This window comes from Spermophilus citellus (genome assembly GCF_964194105.1).
Source record: "Spermophilus citellus genome assembly, chromosome: 18".
Classification (NCBI taxonomy): domain Eukaryota; kingdom Metazoa; phylum Chordata; class Mammalia; order Rodentia; family Sciuridae; genus Spermophilus; species Spermophilus citellus.
In genome coordinates, this window is record NC_138200.1 from 49,939,963 (window position 1) to 49,962,397 (window position 22,435).

Here is a 22,435-nt window from a genome sequence, read left to right on the forward strand (position 1 = left end):
ATAAGGAAGTAATCTAGGGAAATCTAGGGGATCCAAATGTTAACTGATTCATGTATTCATCTCTCTACCCATCCAACAAGAATCCTGAGTACCTCTGGGGTTCATGAGTTTTTCTTATCTGCCCCAACCCCACTTTCAACCCCATGGATGAACCCATGAGCCATGCTGAGTCCTTCAGAATATGCACAGATATATGCACCATATTTGTCCTCAGATATGGTGACTTAAGTCAGGCAAGCCTACTTCTTTGGTGTTATCTCAGGCAGAGGCATAAGAGATACGTTCTGAGGCTTCCTTCCACAGAAGTCACTGAGTCATAGTTTGTGTCACCTGGAGGAAATCTCCAGGAGCAGTAAAGTATGGGCCAACCCTTGACAAGAAGCAGAGCTCAGCAGACATAATTGTGTCCCTGTGGTGGGGTGGAGAGAGAGTTCACAAGAACTCTTTAAGTCCTGTGCCTGTGTTTCCAGTAGCTGGGCTGCTCCTGAACTGCCCAGTTACAGGGCCAAAAATGTGTCCATTTTTCTTAAACTCCCTTGGTCTGAATGGAACCTGCCACCACGACAAACTTCCTTAGCTAAACACAGAAGCAGGTTTGGTAAGATCTTCCAAACCTTTGCCCCAAGAAGCATGCACTCCAGTAACAGGAGTAGAGTGAAGGACAGAGCTGAAGGTCGTAGGCAAGGAGGACAGTCAGGAGAATAAGGAGAGATGTCAGAAGAAATCATAAAAAATGGAACATCGACAAAAGCACTAGAATTAGAAAAACGGACCTACAGTGAGAGAAATGTCTGTTAATAGCAACTGGTGAAAGACTAGATGTGAGGTCTCACAGGTGGATCCCCCAAGGTTAACGTTTCCTTATTTGCCTCTGTGCGGATAATTGAGTTGACATCACTAAAATGGGGAACATAAAGAAATAGTAAAATATACGGTGCATCCTGAGCATTAGGTAGTATGAGGATGGTTGACAAGCCATGGAATTTGTGAATTATTCCTTGTAGCAAACAGAAGAGGGGAAGATAACTCAAAGAAAATACTAAGGAAGAAAGTTCTAAGAAGCTCTAACATTTAATGGGATTGATGTAGATGAGAAAATTCAAGCATCACATTGGATGAGTGGCCCCCAAAGGTCCTATTTAAAATCTTGTTCCCTAAGGTAGTGGAAAGTAATATGCACCTTTAGAATATAAGTACCCAGTGGGAGGTCCTAAGGTCACTAGAGATGTGCCCTCAAAAGGGACGGTAGGACCTGGTCCATCAGCCTCTGTGTCTCTGCTTCCTGGCTGAAGATGCACTTGCTCTGACACACACTCCCTCCATGATGAGCTACCCTTGCCAGAATCCCAAATGCTAGGACTGCCAATATAGGAATTAAACATTTAGCACCATGAGCCAAAATAAACCTGTCTTTATTGCATAAGTAGCCTGTGTCAGATATTTTGTTATAGTAAAACAAAGCTGACTAATGCACTGAGAAAAGATTTCTTTTCCTGGGAAAGAAAAGTATCTTAACAACAACAACAACAACAACAACAACAAAAAACACTAATAGTGAATTTGAGAAAGTTGGAGGGAAGAAAGCAGCCAGAGGCATCCCCCACCAGAATGGCATTTATCAGTGATGCCCAAGATGGATGAACAATTGTTCAATGCCCTCTGGGAAAACAATTTTGTGCCCTTCCACTTACAGCGAACACCCCTTATCAAGGGAGTCGTTCAGATTTAATCTAAATTTATCATCCCGAGGAGCACATTCAGTTGCTTTTTTTTTTTTTAATATTGTCAGAGGTGAAAATCTGATAAGTTTCTTCCTCCAAGCCATCCCTCAATATGTGTAGGTTATATTATTTCAGGCATCACCTCAAAGCTGTTATCCATTGCTCAGGGGAGCCATGTTTTAATGATTTTCTCCATTCCAACCATTTACTTACTACACCAACACGTTTTCCAAATTCATTGGCCTCTCAGAACCCCAAGAGATACACACCCTCTGCTCACACATCACAGTTAAGACGGATCTTCCCTGCCAGAGAGGCACTGAGCATCCATGAGGAGACACAGGCATGCACCGGCAGGTGATTCACTCTTGGAAGAACCCTGATCTCACCTGTGATGTTGGTCGATTGCTGTTCCCCTCTCTAGAGTTCTCTTGCCACCCTCCGAGACCCAGTTCTATGATGGTTGGAATTCCATGACGTCATTCACGAAAACATGACACTAATATCTTATCTTCCCTTTCTCCTTTCCTCCCTCCATGTATGCCTTCCTTCTCAGTTTTATATGTTTTTCTATTTTTCTCTTCCCTTACTTCTCCCTTCTCCATGCATCACTTTGCAGCCCCCAAAACCTGTAGTACTATTCCTGCCATCTTCCTCATAATCATTAGCAGCACTCATCTGGAATGAGCAAAGATGATGCTTACCCTCAAATATCAAGAGTCCCTTCTAACACATCCATTACCATGTTTTGCATTTATCACTACAGAAAGTTATTTTGTTCACTTTTTTTATGTTTGCTTCCTCAAAAATCTAAGATCCATAAAAGCAAAATAAAGTCTACCTTGTCCACATATATACTCCCAGGTCAGCTGATTATCAGTGTCTGTGACTTTAGCTAAGTGAATGAATGGATGGGTGAATGGATCTGATGGCTTGTCTTGATTCAGGGACACTTGTACTCAGAGTTATGATGACATATTACATTCACACCATGAAGCCATGTATCCTCAATAGTAAAATTATTCTCAAGTTAAATGATAAAATTAAAAGCACCAGAGCCTCTCTTTGTTCTGACCAATGATCACAGGTTCTCAGCACCAAAAGATGCCTGAAGAACACAGCTAATATGACCTTAATGGAAACTTCTGACTCTGAAAACCAAAGACATCATTAAGTATGAATAAAGCCACTCTAAAAGGTATTTCTTTATTCATCTTGAAAAGCCACCCCTGTACGAGTTAGATTTCTGTGTAGCTGCAGACTCAAAATCCTATCCCCAAACTCATCCCAGTATGTCTGGAAGAACAGAGTGAGAGAATAATTCTAAATGGGATCATGTTTCTTGTAGCTCCTTCAGACATCCACTCTCTTGAAGATTCACATAACTTTTTCTTGGGGAAGCCTCTGGAGAAGATTTTAACTTGGAGGACCCCAGTCAACCATGCCTTATACTATGCATGGTCTTGAAGTACCTCTATGAACTGACTCTGGGCTTAGCCATGTGGATATCTTTTGTGCAAGGGGAATTATACAGACAGGCAGAATGAGGCCAAGCCACAACTGCACATTGAGACTTGTCCTTTGGAACATCAGCTCTTGAGATGTTTCTTCTTGAAAGCCAACCAGCATGTCAGAGTCAAACTTAGCCAAATGAAAAGGTCATGTGGCTGAGAACTCAGATTCCAGCTTAGTTCCACTCAAGTCCCAGGTGTTGCCACTCACCTGCCTTCCATGACTGAACCCTCTGAAGGTAGAATCTCCATCCACCATCAAGCTGCCTCATCACCACCAGCACGTGGAACAGACATAAGGTGTCTCTACAGAACCATGCCTTAGCTGCAGACTCCTAAACAAATAAATGGTGCCTATCCACATGGCCCATGCACCATATAGCATGCTTTCCTGGTGTTCACCTTTCATGTGTACCATTGGATCTCTCTCTAACCTTCATGGGACTCTGACTTCCTGGATGAACCTGGCATTGGAAGCAGCTTGGCTAATTGAATGATTACATCTTCTTGCTTAACTTGGAAACTTGCAACCTGCCAGGGGCTTGTTTAGGGTATAAATACAGATTTTAAAGGACTTGCTATCAAATATGAATAAACACAGCAGTATACGAGACAATGTAAGAGAAAAAAAATTATATATTTGCCAATGCCAGGTGCTAAGAGAATTGTTATGTTAATGTCATTGCTGTTGCTTCATTGTTGTCCTTGTCATCCTCTTCCTTGCTATTATTAGGTGATTATCTCACTGTGGAAGGATGTCTGGACAGGCAGGCAAAAGATGTAAAAGCTAAACCCAAGTTTTGCATCTTATGAGCTTGCATAATGATAGCATGCACATAATCCAGGACTTATATTTTTTGAGACTTGCGCTTCCTTGCCTGAAAGTAGGGGTAAAATTACAGGGTTGTTTTGACTATGAAATTAGATAATATGGTGATGTTTATAGCACAGTATCTCCATCACCAATAGTAGTTTTTAAAAAATGTGTTGTATAAATTGCCTCTTGGAAAGCTGAGACCTGAATTATATATATAGGATTCACAGTATGCATGGGGCTATTGAACAGTTAACACGTGTCTAGACCCAATTGAGACACATTATAAGTGTAAAACACACTGCATATTTTTAAGATGTAGTATGCAAAAATAATGTGCAGTATAACATTAATATTTTTTAAGTTAAGAATTTTTGTTGTTATAATATGCTATCTTATGTTGTAATGTTTTAATATATTGGCTTAAATAAAATGCTTCATTAAAATTAATGTCACTTATTTGTTTTTTTTTTTTTTTTTGCTTTTTAAACATGACCTCTAGAAATTTGAAGTTAAGTAACTTTTAAATTACGTATACGATTCCCATTTGTGCCTTTTACTAAATATTTCTATTGGACAGCACTGGGTTAAAGACTTATCCTGAAATTTTTCAATTACAAACATACAAAAGCTCACAAACAAAGGATTTGGTGGAGAAAATTGAGTTCTTAATATTCTCAGAGTTATGCAAATATGATTCATGCTGGGAAAGCATTATTTGTCAATTTCTTTCAAAAAAAAAAAAATAAAGCATGAAGGTTTCATCAGCAATGGAAAGCTTCTCCTCCTAAAATCCAGGTAGGAGTTTTGGTGTGGAAAAAGCAATAGCTTAGTCAACTTTAATGAAGGGATTGGAAAAGAACAAACAGGTTGGAGTCACTGAGCATGGATACAAATTTTTCCCCATGTTCATTCACCAGCCACCTAATCCAGGGGAAGACATATGCACTTATCATACCTCCACTTCTTCTCCATAGAACAGAAATACTGACATAAAAATACTAACTTATAACTCACAAGACATGGTTACCTCTTAGGAGTACTCTCCACATACTTTTATTTCCCACTTAGATGCTATTTGCATTCTGACGGTACAGATGAGGAAACTGAGGCAAAAAGTGAAGCACTATGTCACAGGCACGCACATCAAGACTGGTGAGAGTCAAATCGGTATTCATGCATAGAAACCCCGTTAGCACATGAGCTTTCAGTCATTTCTCTGTCCTCAGATCAGACTTTTACTGCTGTCAGGGGAGCTAAACAAGACAAGGAACATAAAGCACACACCGAGATCCTCCGGGAATGGTACATATTCTTCTTATTGTTGGTGTAGAGCAAGGATATAGGTTTTAAATTGCTCTGTGCCCTGTTAGCTCAAAAGAAAGACCCCAAAAGATAAGGAGGACTGTAATCTGACTTTGTAAACTTGGATGTGTTATTATTAGTGCTCTGGATATGAAGCCAAAAGAACTTTGGCCTTGCAGATGGCTAATAGCTTTCAGATCCGTTCCTGAATGTTCAATAGTGTAAGTATCTGAGATCTTCCCAGTTCTCCCCAAAACTACTCGGGATTTCTAGGCCTAACTTTGCAGCATCAGCATCAAGTTTTAATATGTTCACTTAAAGGAAAGCATAAATTTTGTAAAGATTGAAATGTTTTATAAAGGTTAATGGGTTTGCTTTTTTGTTGGTATTGCTTATTTTATTATGATTATGATTATTATTATGATTATTATTTTATGTTTAAGAAGGTTACCATGGCACTGGGAAGTAAGCAGAGGCTAAACTAAATACAGAGGAAGACTGGGGAATGTTCCCATCTAGGAGGAGTCTATAGACAGCCATAGTCCCTAAGATTTTACTGAAGTATGCCTGGGTCCCTAAGAGTCCCTGGGGTATGCCTGGGTCCAGCAGGTTAGGTAACCTCCATCTGCACACAACACCAGGGCATCTCACAGGGTAGGAGTCACATCTCCCTAACTGTCCAATCTAGCACCTCTGTAGTAGGCATGATTATTTCTGACAAACTCATTTCTTGTTCAATTTGATATAAAAATTACAGTTAGATTAGCACAATCTCTCACACTTGAGACAATACGAATGAATTCTTAATGTCCCCTTACAGGAAGCCCAACTGAGCCTTGAAAGCAGATGCAATAATGCAAATGAAGCTACTCTTTCCAAAACTGCTCAGCTTCGCATCCAAGCCGGCCCTGCATGAGGAAGCCCGCACCTACTCCACGGGCCAGGCTGATACAATCTCAGTCACTTTCTCTGAAGAAAATCATCTTCAGGACAAAAAAAATAAAAGTTCATCAAATAATTGTCCATGCAACTGGAAAAACAATACTGGAAATAGTATCAATAGTTTCAACCTTAAGCAAAGACAGCTCATTCCTGAAGAGTGATGATATTTCCATGAATCTACTCAAATCATAATCTTTCCCACAAAACTTTCCTGACTTGCTTTGTTTTAGCAACTGTTCATTTCAGTGAGCTGGGGGACAAGTTTTTCAGGTTTTTGCCAGAACTGGATTTTCCAAGTACCTACCATCTATTTGGTTTTCATTGTCTAAATGAAATAATAATAATAATAATAATAAGCCCCAGGAGATGGGTTGGGGGAAGAAAATATGCATATTCTCTGTGTGAAACTGGGCAAACCAGAAAAAGCTTCTTGTATTGTTTTAAGCAGAGCTGAGCTGTCCATCTGCATTGCATCTGTGAGAAGACAACTCCATCCTAATCTTCTTATTCTGCAGAAGAAAGAAGTACAAAGAAGGAAAGTGAATCCCTTCTTTTCCACAGTGAGCTGGTTTGAGAAGGGATGGACAAATGGATTAGACCAATTGGTACACAGATGAAAATCCACCAGGAAAGCAAGAACACTACCTCAAACAAACACAAAGCAGTACACTTCGGTCGCTTTTGTCTCTATGAACAAAACCTGCCATGCTGGTGTTTGCAGTTATATTCGTTTTTACGTCCCAGCGTGGAGTGTCACATTTCAGGCCTCTTAAAATCCAACCTAGATGCTACTTTTATCTCTGAGAAAACTCAGTCCTTATAAATATACAACACAGCAGTGGAATGTGACTCTTCTCCCATATTTGAAACACATCATACAAACTCAGAGGTGGTAACCCAGGGTGGGTAAGATCACACCCATTTATGAACATCAACAACAACAAATACATATGTTTACTCTCAACAATCCCAAGGTACATTGTAAACCGAGTGCAAAATATCCGTAACATGATTCTCTTGGTGGTATCTTCCTTTCGTCTATGTTATGGTTGGACAGAACCCAAACGTTGAGGGGGGAAATATAACTTCTTTCTACTTAACACATATTTTAAATATTTAAGTAATACGAATGCATCACAGAAAACATAACACTCTGTGTCATCTTTAAATCATCCTGGGTTGGGGGAGAACCAAGAAGCCATCAATCTTGGATGCACTATGAATGTCACGGGTTCTGAATTCAAATCCTGTGCAACTGGGGATTGGGAAGATGAAGCGAGATGACATAGGCAAGGCCCTGTCCCAGGCACTCTGTAAGCACTCTACAAGTATCCATGGAGCATCAGTAGTAAGCTTCGCAAGCTCACCCCTGCCAGCATCTGAAGTCTGTCTCCCTGTAACAACTGGGAAGAGCAAATCCCTGCCTGTTCACTTAGTAATAGCCTAACACTGGGGAAAGTTGCCTAATGACTCTTAATCTTGGTTTCCACATTTTATAAATGGGGATAATTATAGTTTCTACCTCACTGAGGTTGTACTGAAGATGGATTGAGATAATTCATGGAAAGTGCTGAGCACAGTGTGTCTAAATAGTAAGTGCTCGGGACACATTGGCTATTATAATAATGCCAGTAGCCGGGCCCTGGCTTCCTCATCGCTACCATAATACTCTCCCTACTGATTTTTCCTATTTAAGGGGTTTTATCTCTTTCTATCAGTTTCTCTTACTGTTGGATCAGGAAACATTTAATAAAGAATGGAACACCTTACCCTCTTCTCCATATTCTTATTTATTTATTTGGAACCAGAAATTGAACACAGGGGTTCTTAACTACTGAACTATATCCCTAGCCCTTTTTATTTCTTTTTTTTTTTTTTTTTAATTTTGAGACAAGGTCTCACTAAATTTCTGAGGCTGGCCTTGAACTTGTGATCCTCCCACCTCAGCCTAGTGTCTGATATTATAGGCATGTTATACCATGTCTGGCTTCCATATGCTTATTAGGCTTCCTGGAACCTCGTGAATAAAGTCCAAAGCCTTGAATTTGGTATTAAAACACTGCCCCCCATAAAGCATTCCAGGATCATGCCCACCATCACCTGCAGGCAGCCACTCTGCTCAGGCAAATCAAATCTGTGCATTCACATCCTGGTATTCTTGTCTGTAGGGCTCCTTCCCTAGAATGCTAAGATGCAAGAGTTGGAAAGCACCCTGCCAAGTGATTTCTGGACAAAGATTTGAAAGTCAGGCTATTTTAAAGCTGGAGAAGACCCAAAAGGCACTCTACAGATGAGGAAACTGAGGTTAATTTACTTTCTCAGGGCCACACAGCTATTTATCAACAACTCCAGCACTGCACTGGCTGGTGTGCCCAGAGGGGGGGGAACCACAGGGCAGCCTATTAGGAGAAATTTGTCAGCAATTGGCCACAGACTTGCTGACAGGTAATCTTTCCTCATTCGGAAGAAATGGGACAGAAGTTACATACCCAATAAGAAAAGGCCACAAGGCACGGCTCTCCGTAAGTGAAAATCGGTTACCTCTCTGGCTTGCAGTGCAGGGCACATGGGGAATAGGGGTGATGGGAAGGGAGCAGCTGCAATGATTCCTCAGGATCCAGTCTATTCCTCACTTCAAAGACGTGGCTTCTCAGGCTGCATTAGGCTCCTGACTAATGCTCCCAGACACACTACCGAGATTTGCTGAAGTTGAAGATTCTCTGAGATGTTTGCAGTAAGAACGGTGATGAATAAAACACAAGTATCACCAATGTATTACTTGGAAGGCAAGTATGTCCAGCTCAAGTGCTAAATTGCAATTTTTGCTGCAAGATAATAATACTAATAGTGACACTTCATTTATATAGTGCCTTTCAGGTTTCCAAAAATCATAACGAAAATGAAAACTATATCTTATACCACAGCTGCGTCTCCACATGCAGCATTTAGTGAGCTGAGGTATCTCAACACAGAGCTCTCTTTACTCCTGTGATATTCTATGGCAAAGCGTTGTGAATTAGGATTGTTTGTAAATGAACCTCAATTTTCAATTTGACTTTGGAGTTTAAATGTAGCCCTCCTGCTATTGTCGGAGAAATATTTTGAAAAATCTTTCAATATGTGGTTTTAATAAGTGGATGATGGAAAATTGACATCTGTGGGTATTATCATAGCAGCCCAGCCGGGCTCACCTGCGTTTGGCTAGTCACCCGTGCTTGGTGGTCTGGATTTGTGTCCATGGTGACCAGACATTGAGCATTGCATAGCAATTGAATTGCATGGCTCCAAGAGTCCTGTGCAGTTCAGGGACAACTGAGTTAATCTGGGCAGGGAGCTCTCTCAGCCAAGACAATTTAAACCCTCCTATGGCTCCACTAGCTGGGATCCTCAGACAGGATACCAAGAATACGAAGCTCTGTGACCTGCGCTTTCTCTACAGACTTCACTCCCTAGAAAAGGTGATCATTTCAAAAGTGGGTCAGGAAAATTGTCCTGCAATGGTATGGGACCAATTCCAGAGGAGGTTTTGACTTGTGTTTTCCTCCTGCCCGAACTTGCTCAATTGTATGCATTGATGACTCTCATTTGTTTATCCAATACTTGGGCCAACATGGAGGCTGCCATACTTTCCTCTCCAGAAGCTGAGATGTGACTTAAGGTTACTTTGGACGTGTATTGTGTATGTGTGTGTGTGCATGTGTGTGCTGGGGATCAAACCTCATGCCTGGTATGTGCTAGGCAAGCACTTTATCACCTAGCTAAGCCCACAGCCTACTTGTGAATTCTCATGAGAGTCCACTTTCATGTGCCCATCAATGTTTGGAGAATTTCCATGTAATTTAACTTTGGGGATTATTTGCATTGACTAAAAGGCTCAAATCCATGGACCATTTTCTCATACAACCTGTTCTGTCCCTTGCAAGGGACCATTTGCTATTTATGTACCTATAACCTGTTATGCTGCCCACCATAGCTGGCCCTGAATATGCCACCACATCCACTGACCTATACCACTCGCTTCTGTCCAGTTCCTGACAGCCTATACAATCCTCTACAATAGCTGAACAATTTAGTGTTTAACAAAGGCTCCTTCTGCTCCACCCTCATGTCCCATCTAACAATCAGCACTCTATTTGGCTTTGGAGAAGAACTCAAAAGTCAGAAGCCTCATTCAGTATTGCAGCAGATAACGTTCCTCACAAGAGTCTTTCAAGGATATGTGAAGAAATGAAGTTTTGGGGTTTCTGAATTGAAAATAACAGAAGCAGACTTCAAGTAGCCCAATTGTTGCCAAAAAAAAAAAAAAAAACTGAGAGAAGGTGGCTCAGGAGGATACCAGGAAAATCGGGAGGTGGGACAGTCAGAGCCACAGACCTGATGCTGTCCTGAATCCAGGTAAATGGAGGCACCACAGTGGTTCCCATAACACGGGCAGCTATTGCTCGCTTCTGTGGTCCCTGGAAATCAGTCAATGCAACAATGACCAAAATGGGTTCTCCATGGTCAATGACTGTGTGTGCATATGCACCCAAGACACGGAACCTAAATTTGAAACACAGGGACATTGGAGTTGAGTAGATGCTTCAGCATCCAGGGAAAATACGAAAATAACTTTCTGGCCCTTACTTCTCTAGGTAGAAGGAAGGTTCTTCTTTCTATAAAGGATCTTATCAAAGGTTTATTTCCCAAATACAGTAGGGTGATTCTGATGTCACGCCGCCATATAAATGAACAAGCAAACAGAATAACAAGTGTTCACTCCAAGGCATGAGTAATATCCAGAGTGTTGTGTTCCCGGGTGTCAAGTCACTCAAACAGAAGTCTTGTGCGGTTTAAGGAGACTCTGTCTCTCCTTCCATCTGGGTAATTTTATACTGTTACTTTGTTCTTCTGCTTCTGCCAAACAAGGTTGGTGACTAAGTAAACCAACACCAAAAATGAGTTTAGTAGGGATGGCAGATATTCTGGATAACAAAATAAAGATTTAAATTTTAAAATATTTTGAGGTAGTTGATCCATGCATTGAATCTAACAATATGTAGTATAACAATAAAAATACCAGCAACCCCATTCCATGCACTGTTTCAAGCACTATTATATATGAATGTAATTTCACATCAGAGCTATCCTATCAGGTCCATAGTGATATTAACTCCAGTATGATTGGGGAAACTGAGGAACAAATGAAGAGACGTGCCCAGCTGGTGATTTGCAGGGCCACGCTTTGAACTTCAGAGCCTGTGCTCACAGAAGGTGCCTTATCATGTCTTACATGCACAGGGACAGGTAGGGAAATGTGACTTAGCAGCAGCACATAAGGAAAAACAAATAAACAAATAAACCGTGGAGCATAAGTCCTGTGGGTGATGTGGCTGGCAATAAAAGTTAATGTAATGTAGCCTTGGGCTGCAATAAAAGAAGTGTAGAGAAGGGAGTTGATAATCTAGACTTCAGCTGCCCAGATTTCTGTCCTCAGTCCTTTTCTATAAGGAAGGTTGGAGAAAAAAATGAATGAGACTTTCAGTCTGGACATGTTGAGACTGGGAGAAGGCACCCTGGAAACTGTGGCCCAATTTATCAATATATCCTACACAGCACCTAACTGCAAATACTAAACATGAAGGAAGATTTACAGATATTCTGTAATTTGAAAAAAGGCTGTATCAAAGAAGGTAGCCCTGATGGGCATGATGGCACACATCTGTAATCCAGCAACTCAGGAGGATAAAGCAGAAGAATAGCAAGTTCAAAACCAGGCTCAGCAACTTAGAGAGAGCCTGAGCAACTTACTGAAACCCTGCCCCGCCCCCCAAAAGGAAAAGGACTGAGAATGTGGCTCAGTGGTTAAGTGCCCTGGGTTCAACCCCTGAACCAAAAAATAAATAAATAGATAATACATACATACATACATAACCTATGGGGAGGTGGAGTTCAGCTCAACCTTTAGGAAACATTTCCAGTGGTGGAGGTTTATACCATATCGATGGCTTGCATTTGAGGATAATGAGTTCCATGTCACTGGAATCACAGCCATTACTAGGAGATGACCAAAATGGGAGCACCGTTTGGCACTGTGCATTGGTCTAGGTGGCCTCTCTGGGTCCCACCTAACGTGCAGGAGTGGGATTCTGTTATTTCACCCTCCAACTGTCTTTGACCCCTGTACTGGATGTGACTTGGCCTTCCTGTGTTTTAATTTGTTACTATTTCCTTTGTAGCAACTACTATGCAGCCTAGAGACTTTAAAGACAGACCTAATGTTTTCTGTACTGTGGATGTTGTCAGATCACAAAGGAATGGCTCTCTTGTTTTAACCATTTTTTGTGCCCAACTCAGAGCCTTTTATTACTTTAATAATAAGAAATGCAAACCAACCTGCCACTGGACCCTGTGAAGGCTTGGGGTCGGCAAGATGAGGACATTGCTATAGTATGGATCTTGAATATCACCCAAAGGCCCTTGTGCTAAAGGCTGGCTCCCCAGGGTGGGCCATTTAGAGATGGATGAAACTTCAAAAGGTAAGGACTAGTGGAAGGTCTTAGGGTCACTGGGGTTGTACCCTTGAAAGGGGCTGTGGGACTTGTGTCTTCCCCTTCCAATTTTTTTTTTTTTGCTTCCTGGTGATGAGGTGAGTGGTGTTACTCATCTCTGATGGACTGCCTCAACATAGACCCAAAGCAACAGGCAAATTGTGAAATGAAATCTCCAAAACTGTGACCCAATATAAAACTTTTCTTTTTATAAATTGATTATGCCAGGTATTTTGCTACAGTGGTAGAAAGCTGACTAGCACAGACACCATGCTTTGTCTGTTCTCTGTAGAACTTGGAATGCAGATATTTAGGGAATGTGATTATAAAATAGGATGGAGCTGAAGGCTAAGGTCAAATGGTAGATTCTGTAAAATACTGTCAAATGGCATACCCAAGAACACTGGATTGGCCATATATTTCCAAATAAGAAATTCATATAATGTGTCATATATAGGTCTCACATTTAATTAGTCAAAAAAAAAGAACCATCTTAAAACTAAACACACACACACACACACACACACACACACACACACAGAAAAAACTGCTTCTAGGTAGTGAAAATAGAGTAGCTAAATGTTGTATCAGATCCTAAGTTACTAACTGATCTTGGGCAAGCTGTGGTTCTAAGTAACTGGACCCTCTTCTCTAAATGAAGGTTGACTGGAATAGCCAATGACTCTTGTCATGGTTTCATCTGATTCCTGAGAGTTCTACCCAATAAAGACAAGTTCTCAGCCCTCATTATAGGCAATGGTGGATCCAACCACTCACTGCGGTTAGACAGCCTGCAACAGAAAATATCATTTAATATGCTATTTGTTAAAGGAGTCAATGACAAGATAGAGTGGAAGCAGATGAGAGAGAAGATGATGGTGGGAGGTATGGAAACTGTATCTCATTAGGTTAGGTGACATGTTGAACGCTGTGAGGAGTCTAACATGGTACCTATCTCAGGTACCATGTTAGAAAATCTCAGTTTTGTTATTAACAGCAGTGGAGAACTGGGAAAGTGTGCTTTTACCCTTATAAAACGCTGGCCATAATCTTACCCACTCATAAGGTCATTGTGGGTAGTAAGTCTCTCATATGGCATCTTCTAGTTACTGCCTACAACTAAGTAAGTGCTCAACAAATGCTGGATTTTAACTATTATCCAAAACCAGTTTCAAATATCTACAGGGCTGTCGGAAAAGGCAGTAACAGTGAAAGGAGGCAAAGTGTAACTACTGGGGAAAAGTCACCAAAGAGGGGCATTTTTAGCTCCTCTTTCCTTTAATAGAAGATTTTAATGAATAGAGTTAATGAATCACCTTTTGCCCCACGGGTTCCCTGGGAGGTAGTTAGCCGGCTGTCATCAGTACATTTAAGGTGCTGTAGAATTATTGGCAAAAAGAAAATCTGCTCAGAAGAGAGTTAGATCAGGAGATCTCAAAAGCTCCTTTTATGGATACAATTTAGGATCATGTGGAGGCGCAGGATGAAGCAGTCAGCTCATCTCTTCTGCCCTGCCACTCTGTCCCTGAGATCCAGGGAGGCTGGGTCATGGGACACATTATCAAAACTAAGAGCCAGCTGAGCACCTAGACTTTCAAATCCGGCATCCCTTTAGCCTTGTGAGCATGGACAAGTGTCTAGAGCTTCCCTGATAGCCATCGTCCCTTTTGTAAAATAGATCCTACTACTGTCCCCAGGAATGGCCAGATGGAATAAGGGAGGAACTGAGTGCAGCACCTGGCGCAGAGTAAGATCTCAAAAAGTTGGCTGTCTCCCTTTCTCTGTCTCAGGCAAATAGAGGCAGAGAGGCCTTTTCCTTGTTAGACCCAGGCAGGAGGAAACACCAGCCTGGGTCAACGACAGGTGCCACAATGAGGCCGCAGATGGGAAACAGCATGGCAGCTTGGAAATGCCCCCACTTCCAGCCTTAGAAAACCCAGCCTGGGGCTCTAGCTCAATTGGTTGAATGCTTGCCTCCCATGCACAAAGCCCTGAGTTCAATCCCCAGCACCTCCTCCTGAGGAAGACAGAAACCAACAGACAGGGCTAGGCCTTCTTCACCTGCCATCTCTTCAGGAGTTAAAACTGTCACTGTTCAAACCCCTTGAAATCCCAAACTACATTTACCTGAAAAACAAACAGGAACAGTCTTGAAATTGAGACGATTTATCAAGAGACTAATTACCTTTTAAGCTAGTCTGGAATAGTAATGAGCCCCTCTTACACGAAAGCAGACCTGTGATGGCTATCTCCACCCCGCACGCACGCTCAGCCAGCTTTCCCAGCAAGACATTACTTCGAAGTAACTTCCCACAGCAGCCCATACATGAAATGAAAGGGGGGTGGGGGGTGGGGGTACAAAGCAAGAAGGAGGCAGACATGTTTCAAAAGCAATGCTTCTCTCGAACGTCTCAAATCTCGACTGCTTTTTGAATATTTGAAATGCAAGAAGGATGAATCACTTAAATTCTGAAATCATTCTGAAAAGGCAGGCACTGATAAACAATTCATCTCTAATTGGGAGAGGCGCCCCATCTAAAGCAAATGTTCAGTGCAGGAACTTATCACTGCAGGAACTGTTCGCTGTCACCATTACTCTATAAAACCGAACCCCAGGTATATTTCTGAGAGGGCAAGTGACCTCAGCATTTATTCAGGATTCATCACGAACTAGACATAGGACTAAATTTTGATATTACTTTTACAACAATCCTAGGATGCATATGTTACTATGAGGTCTGCTTGTTCAGACAGAGTATTTGTTATGTGGCTTATTCTTGCTCACTTGCTTTGGAAGCCCGTGGAGTTGGAACTGGAGAGGGTTTGAACTTCAGGGTAAAGAAAGAGAAGCCCTCTGCTTGGGAACAAACTAAAAAGCAATTGCAAAAGAAAAAAAAAAAAAAAACTCAGTGATAAAGATAAATAATGTTTAATGCTACATTTTAAAAATCAAGATTAATGGGCAAAAAAAAAAAAATCTGTGATGAGCAAAAGTGCCAATTTTCAATAAAGATAGGAGGGTAAGCCTGCACTTGCATGCTAGGCCTCACTGGCTACCCCTCCTCCCCGCCCTGTCAGAGCGGCCTCCAAGGTTGAATAAGTGTTCCAGGCCTCAAGGATGATGGGGACCAAACTGAATATTGCAGGATGTGTTCCCAGGTAAAACATTCCCCAAAATCCACGTGGGCCTGAGTCCCCAGTAATGTTGGACCCTGCTGTCTTCAAAGCTTATTTTTATAAAGAAGGGTAAGACCGCATCAATAGCAAGGACTCTTCTCGAAATTCTTGCTATTTGTTCTAACTGATGGAGGCTAATACAGGCTTAGAAGAGATCTCCATGTGTCCTGAACTAAGCCCAGGGAGGAGCATCCCCTATCACTTAGTTGCTCCATTAGGTGATCATCACAGTGGGGACAAAGCCAGGCCTGAAGCCATTTTCTCCAAGGAGCTCTCAATGTAGAGGAGTAAGGTTAACTTCTGTAAATCTTTCCAGTGCAGAGGGTGTGTTCAGAGGCTTTCAGGAACAGAAGAAGGGGGACAGGGTTTTATGGAATAAGTAAAGATTTTTCTTTACCTGAAGTAACCAGGAAGAAAATTTTAAGAATAAGGGTGTGTTCATTCACAAACCCTGCTTGGGAAGCACTCAGTTACAGAAGGTACCAGGTAAGACTCTGGCCACTGGCCACTGAAGCCTGTAAAACTCTTTATGGCAAATTCCTAGATTCAACACCCCAGATGCCTTCCAGGAGGATTCTGACAGACAGAGGAAAGGAAGAGGGAGACACAGAGATTTGTAATTACCATGAAAAGAGCATCAATTTTTCCTCACACTTTCTCTTCCCCCTTTCCTTCGCTTCTCTCTCGCACTCCTATCTCATTTAATATCCCAATGTGCAATTTCCTGCCCGAGCAGAAATCTTGACCCCACAACCATGAGAACAATCCTCTATCTCAATAAGTCACCAGTCTGATGACCAATTAAACAAAATAACACAGAAATTCTGCCTCCAGTTCTAACAAATGGGTATTATTCACAAGCACTTAGAATTTAACACTGACTTCTATTTTTTTTTTAAGTTAAATAAACTGTCCAGTGGTAAGTGAGCATCAGTTTACAAAACACTTTGTCTTACTTTCCACTGAGTGACTTAATCCTCCCTCCCATAATCCATTTGCATTGATTTCCTTCTTCATCAACTGTCTATGCTTTCCAACACAGGGCAGAGCTGCAAAAATTCCATGGCTGAATCACCAGAGAGGCAACTGTGCTCGGTTTAAAAAAAAAAAAAATACAAATAAGTACCCTCTTAAGACAGTACTGTACTTATTTTTAATAGAGCTTTCCTCTTAATTATAATGTAACATTAGTTTTTCTTTCATTCTTCTGAACTTTCATAATGACACTATCAACCAGGAACAAATATAAATTTGTGCAGCCTGAAATATGCAATTTAATCATAAGCCATAATTTCCATATCTGAGAAGAAGGGAAAAAAATATCAAATGATTAAACTCCAGTGCACCAAGACCAGTCTTGAATTAAATTTTACTCTCTGCTAAAGTTAGATTTTGTACAGCAATATCAAGAGCGGTTTAAAGGTAATAGTAAAATATTTCCTGTTATATTAAAACTCCATCCCCAAAAATGTTTACCAAAGATCAAACTGCTATTCTTTTTTTTTTTTTTTTTTTGCAAATGAGAAATGTCTTGCAGATATCTTCAAAACCTCTTGAAAGGGTTGGCAATGATATCACAGCCGTCTCACTAATATTTCTCTTCTTTATTCATTCTGTTCCTTTCGGAATCAGAAATGATGTTCTTCCTGCGGAGGGGGGGGGGGAGGGGAGAATCCAGAAAATCCTCCCAGATCACTGCTTGGTGAGAGCTAACCTTGTTTACCCTGCTGCCCAGCCCCCACCCTGGCTTCTGCTCAATCTCCAGTTACAAGATTTCCCAACTTTCTAGCAAAGTCCAAGGTGAAAAGAGGCTGAAGGTAATGGGATCCACCCACTAGAAAGATGCTAATCCTGACAAACTGCTGGAGCAGGAGTCTGAACCACAATTAGATTGAATTCGGTCTCTCCGGAGAAGTTCCGACAAGGCTGGTGGTAACAAAACCGCTTTTCATGGTGCCCTCAAAAGCAGATGGGCTCCATGCAGAAAGTTGGAGAAGGACACCATTGCCCTCTAGTGGCCAGAAGTGCAATCTTACGCGAAGGAGTCCATTTCCAGAGATGCACAAGGCTCTGGATGTCAGGGTAAAATTATAGCAGAAAGATGTTTAATTATCCTCCTCGAGTGTTTTCTTTAGTCCTTCCTGTTCGTAGAGGAGGCTGTGGATGGTTATCACAGTAATCCTGATGGAACGGCTCACTCCTACTCCTATTGCTGCATTAGGATGGGTCCAACATTCTCCAGTTTTAGTTTCTGTTTTTAAAAGACCTGTTGATTTTTTTCCCCCAATTAAACCACAAATTTATATAGGTCATTTATCTTCATATATATTTCAGAGTCTTTAACTTTGAATTGGAAGACAGACAACTCACATTCTGGGTAAGTAAAGAATGAGAGTTCTTCACAAATTAGTTGACATTTTATGAAATAACACCTCATTTCATAAGGGAAAAATTATCCAAAACATATTTTGACCCCTTAAACCATTACTTAGTGAATATGCACAATGCTTTAATCTTCTAGGGAGAAAAGTACTTGGGAATTCATTGTCATTCTGAAAATCTGGCTGATCAAGAAAAAGGTTTACTACTCACTTTCAACTCTATGAAGCACTGTTTCAATATTATTATTATTACTATTATTATTAAATGATTGGGTATGCCTCTAATCAAGCTGAAAAAATCCATACTGAAAATAAATTCAAAATTAGTATGTTTCTCAAATGTCTACCTACACAAGCTTATTGAGAATGAAAAATAAATCAGATTTACAGATCTTGTTGAGATGGTTCTGAAAAATAGATTTAAGTATAAAAGATCCAAGTTTATGTGATCTGTGAGCTTCAGAAGTCACTAGCATTCATTCACAGGCAAGGTCCACACACTATGTTCATGGGAGTGTAGCTTTGGCATTGTAAATCAGGCCATGAGGTCAAAGTCATGGCATTTCCCATATGAGGGTCCCCAAACCAGAGTCTTTACAAAGCAGCCATGTAATTCTATTCAAAGTGAGAGAAAAAACCATGAATTATGAAGACATGTGCATTAAAAGAGCATGAAATTGATCCGTATTCCCCCAAATCATGACATGGTTCTCCAAGTCGGCCCCCCATTCTCCCAAACATAAATAATGGAGAATACACATTTGGAGGTACCACAGTAAAAGGGAAATATAAGTTCTAGGCCATAAAAATATACAGCTGTAACTTTATTTTTTTTTTCAAATTAACCAAAAGATTGTATCTTAATTGAAAATAGAATTTAGGTTTCTAGTAATTTTACTATTTTATTCTGATAAGAATGCTGAGCAAAATGAAAGTTCTGAAGTGCTATCAAGATGGTCCACTGCTTCAATTAGAAATATTTTAAAAGCCTATTTTTCTAGTATGCCATAAACCCAGTTTGAATAAATCTACATGTGTAGGCCTCTCCAGATTATCCCATCTCAATCCTTCCTATGCATTTCTTCAACACCCCACCACCACCACACATACACACAGGGGTGGGCAAGAGGGTTTTTTTTTTTTTTCAAACAATATAATAAACAGAGCAGTATATGCAGACTCTGAAATTGCAACTAAGATGAAAACAATAATAATTATTATTAACAATAAAGTATGGCTACAAGACATTTTTCATGCATTAAATTGTAATGTCTCAACAAAAGCAAGCTATCAAGCTAATTCTTACTCAAAGTTTCTCGGCCTCTCCATGCCTTTGCTTGGTCTTTACTGGAAACTACTCACATTCCTTTGTACTAGGCAGGATTTCAGTTTTCCACAGAGGATGGAATTCCAGGGCCTACTGGCCAACTTTAAAACTTGGAATCAGAGCTTATGTTTAAGGAACTTAACATGACTGTAGCTTCAGAGTCCCTCTGGTCCTGGCCACAACTATGTCTCTTTGTTTTGTAACTTTTATTCCTTTGTTCCTCTGAAAGAAGACCAGGCTCCCTGCAGCTGGGGTTGGGCAGGGACTTTTATGTTTCCCAGTCTGCACCTCCGTATTTGTAAAAATAATTCCCAGATTAATGAAATGAAGATCAGTCCCTTCTCTTTTCCTCTCCCATCTCAGAAGGCCCCAGAGCAGAGTCCAGCCAGGCAAACATGCTGATGCGATACTAATGGATCCTCGCTCCTGAGAACACATCTGCATCCCCATCCCCAGGAAATCCAGACACCCCGCAAAACCATCGATGTTTGCTGCAAGCCCAAGTGATAAGGAAATTGATCTAGCCTCTCGCCAGATTAATTGTCATTGCTTCCCTGTGATTAAACCGAAAACTTATCACTGCCTCATTTTAACCGATAGGAACGATCAGAAGAAAACAAGAAAAGATTTCAGAATCATCTGAACAAGATTTCTATAGGAGGAAACCCAAGGGAAGACTTTAGGCAAATGTATCCCTCTTGCAGCAGTGTTCCAGGAACGACCCCCCCACCATCCCCAACACACACACACACACCACCACCACCACCACTACCACCACCACCACCAATTCCCACCGCTTAGCTTAGGAAAGGACCCGTTGTCCTGCGGGAATAGCATTATTAAATAATTAAAAGATGCATTTTCTTCATAGCAATGCCACGGCCGGTGAAATTCCTGCTGCATTATCAGCAAAAGCAACAGGGCTTCTAGCATCTAGAAAACCTTTCACCCGAGAGAGCCAGGAGCGCGCAGCACCGAGGAAAGCCGGGCCTTGTAAAGAAACAGACAAGGAAGCAGGACCTTCGGGCCCCTAGGACCCCACTTTCTCTAGGGACTCTGCTCCCCAGGGTGAGGCAACCCTCCAAATGGTCCTCGGGGTTGGGGACAGGGAAACGGGGTGCTCATCTCGCCGCCTTTCCGTTCCTGCCGGCTTCTCCCGAGCCTCCTGCCCCCCGACTCGCGTTCTGGGGGCAAAGCGCAGAGAGGCTGTGCGTGCTGGGAGCTGGGGAGGCTTGGCGCGCTCCGAGAGGAGGCGCAGGCTTGGGGGAAGCTTTCGTTCGCAAAGTTAACGTTAACCCTGGAAGGCTTCGCCAAGCCCAAGCCCGAACCCAGCTCTAGTCCGAGCAGCTAGCAGACCTACCCCTGATCTGTTGGGACTTTAGGAACCGCCGCAAGAGCTCCGGAAGAGACTTGGGCTTGAGGGCTGGAGCGCGCGCCGCAGTCGGCAGCCCCAGAGCCGCAGTCAGCGGACCAAACCCACGCTATTAAAGTGCGGGGGATCGCCGCTCCAAGCTTGGCTCCTTCCCCTTTTCGGGGCTTTCCCAGCAGTCTCCACCCGAGGGACTGTGCCCTGGGGATCGCTCAGCGGAGATCAGGGAAGACCGCGTAGGAACCCCTCAGAGAGAGAGGTCTTCAGGTCGCACGCAGCTTTCCGAAAGAGGCGCAGCGCGGGCGGGCGAGCCCGGTGCTGGGGGCGACTTTTCCCCAGAGAGGAGACCAGGGGCAGTCGGCGTGTCCGGAGCTAGCTCTGCAGTCCCTTGCCCCAGCCGGGTGCAAAGCCCTTGTGCCATGGCCTGGGCACAGACCCCAGAGGAGGCCTGAGCCGGGAAGAGTGGTGGAGCGCACATCTGGCTCTTCTACCCCCCTGCGCTGCCCTCGCCCTCCGCTGGCTCCCTTCTTCTTTTCTGATTTTTTAAAACAAATCTTTACACACACACCCTCCACCTTCTGCTTTGCATTAGCGAAGTCTTCTCCGGTTAGACCTCAGCCTGCCCCCCTCCCAAGACAGTCTCTAAGGAAATCCTACCCCCACCCACTCCGAGAAGCCCTGTCCTGGAGAAAGGAAGGGACTGGCGGAGCGCCTTACCTGGGGCCCTAGCGGGTGGACGCGACCTCCGGCTGTGGATCTCCGGTGCAGGGCAAGCGCAGCGGTGTCAGTCCCAGTCCCGGTCCCATTCACAAGTCGGCGGCGGCTGCGAGCGGCCCCCGCGGCATCTGCTCCTCCGCCCGCGACGCTCCCCTCAGCTGGCGGCGGCCGCGGAATGAGCCGCCGAGCGCGCTAGTGGCAGGAATGAGAAACCGGGGGGGAGGTGGCGGGCGGCGGGCGGGCGGGTAGAGGGGAGGAGGAGGGAGGCCGCCGCTGGGAGGGATGGAAAGGGCGGGGGGGGGGCGGAGAGGAGCTGAGGCTTCGAGACGCGGCGGGCTGGGCCTGGCTGGGGCTGCGGGGGCCAAACTGGTCCGCGCCCCTCCCCCAAGGGCCCGAGATGTGCCAACCCCTGGATCCTTTGCCGCCCCTCCCTCCCGGGTCGAGGCGCTCCGACTCCCTTGGGGCTGAGACAGAGTCTGGAGCGACTGAAGTTGGGCTCCGGGGACGCACAGCCAATCAGGGAGGGCGACGGAGGGAAGCTGGAGAGGGGTTGGGAGCCCCCATTTTCCTCCTTCCCCTAAATCCGCTCCAGCTGGTCAAGCTGGGTCCTCGCCTGGCCCGCCTGATGGTGGGTTGAAGGA

The 22,435-nt window shown here is 43.0% G+C and overlaps 1 protein-coding gene across 2 annotated transcripts in view; it reads right to left on the bottom strand.

Annotated features, from left to right (window-relative positions):
• The window catches only part of CDH11 (cadherin 11), a 152,541-nt gene extending 130,543 nt beyond the window's left edge, over positions 1 to 21,998 (bottom strand). For both annotated transcript variants that reach the window (XM_081275509.1, XM_081275508.1), the window contains exon 1: positions 21,795 to 21,998. The gene's annotated coding sequence lies outside the window, so the exon portion shown is untranslated. The remainder of the gene's footprint in view (positions 1 to 21,794) is intronic.
• Positions 21,999 to 22,435: the final 437 nt, after the last annotated feature.